Here is a 1,855-nt window from a genome sequence, read left to right on the forward strand (position 1 = left end):
TAATTCCCCAATCTGGGAGTACAGATTTCGTAGAATCATCGAACAGCAGGTTGGAAGGAACCTCAAGGATCACCTGGTCCTTTCTACACAGAGCATTACCTAGACTACATGTCCCAGCACCCTGTCCTGCTGTCTTAAATGTGTCCAGTGTTGGGGAATCCACCACTTCCCTGGGTTTGACCATACTGCTCAGTGGATGAGCCTCTGCCTTTGCTATATAATGGCTCCTTGTGCTTAATGCTGAGTGACCAGCCACTGCTCTGTGTCCATCAAAGGGCTTTCTTTTAACTAAAGATTTTGTAAAAAAACCAAGCTGTATGCATTTTGCTGGTGCCAAACGCAGTGGTAGCTGTGGAGAGGTACAAGGGCTAACAGCTCCTTTAGCATGAAAGAGCCTTTGTGTGCTATGACTGGTAGAAGAAGTGAAACAGCTCCAGTGGCAGTGAACAATCTCCCCAACACAAAGATCTCAGCTATTTACAGCTCTGTAAATTGGTGTGTGAAATGTACATCAGAAGGAGAAGCTCTGTACTGGTCCTCGTCAATGCATGGCCTCTTAGAAAACGTAGGTAGCAATTTTGTCTGCTCCTTGCTCTCACTGAGTCACTGCTGTTCCCAGAAGGATCGCACTACCTTCTATCTTCAATGCCCTAGCCCATTCCCTGTCATGAATGCACTGATGTGACCATTCCAGCGTGTCCCACCTGGTCACTAATGTTTCAGTTCTTAGATACAAGAAGCCCTTCTGTGATACTTAGATCCTGCTTGTCACTGTGACATTTATTTGCACCAAGGGTAGGTGACCAGGTGCCTCCCCATGAGGACAGGCCTATAATAAGACTAAACTCAGTGAAACACTGTTGTCTCCACAAGCACTTGGCACAATGCCTGATAAGTCTCCCAAACTCAGTCCTTGGAAGATGTGATTTGCTAAGAACATGCCAGTATAATGTATGCCCTGAGCAGGTGACAGTGTGGATGGCAGCACAGAGATACCAGTGTTCCCTTCCTCAAAGGTACATTTTGCACCTCAAAGGTGCCTGAGGTAATACCTCTAAGGTATTACCCTTTTATAAAACACCTGATGTGATGCCTGCTCAGAGAAAGGCTTCCTTTTCTATGTGAAGGACAGGAAACTTTCTATTTTGTTCACTTCTCTACTGTGTTTGCTGCACATGTTTTTTTTCCTGGCTTAACTTAATTCCTGCATCATAATTACCAACACTGGTGTGATCACTGATTTCCAAGATCAATTACATATGCAGGATGTTCACCCTCCCACTGTCTACCCTCCATCCTTCGAGGCCCTGTTATGTGTAGCAGGCAGGAATCCCAGGAGCAGGCTAGCTGAGATAGTGGGAGGAATACTGGCTATTGGGGTTTTTATAGTTCAGTCACTAGACTGATATTCCATCCAATTACTGAGTCCCCACTGATTGCATCATCTGTTACATAGCACAGAGAGGTTCCACCCATTTGATTCTGGAAGCAGTACTCCAATTTACACCCTCTACCAAAGCAGGAAGGCCCCTTTCACCAAAACCTTGGAATAGCTTTCCTCTGGCACTTCTGCCCCATGTGAATGAGATGCTATCACTCTCACCCACCTCTTTGCCCATGTTACCCTCAGGCTTTTTCTCAGGTCTGAAAATTTAATTGTCAGTTGCATCCAAGGTCCTCTCATGCTACATGCCCTTCGTTTAGTGGAAAGTGGAATCATCAGTCACAGGTGTGTGTTTGTTCTGCTCCTTAGAAGTGCACTTGAGGCAGGTGAGCTACTGCTGCCTTCAGTATATAACCAGCCCTGTGGCACCTACTAGTTGCTCTGTTAGAGCTTGCTCTGTTAGAGGCTGAG

This window comes from Nestor notabilis, unplaced genomic scaffold (assembly GCF_000696875.1).
Source record: "Nestor notabilis isolate BGI_N333 unplaced genomic scaffold, ASM69687v1 scaffold26977, whole genome shotgun sequence".
Taxonomy (NCBI): Eukaryota; Metazoa; Chordata; class Aves; order Psittaciformes; family Psittacidae; genus Nestor; species Nestor notabilis.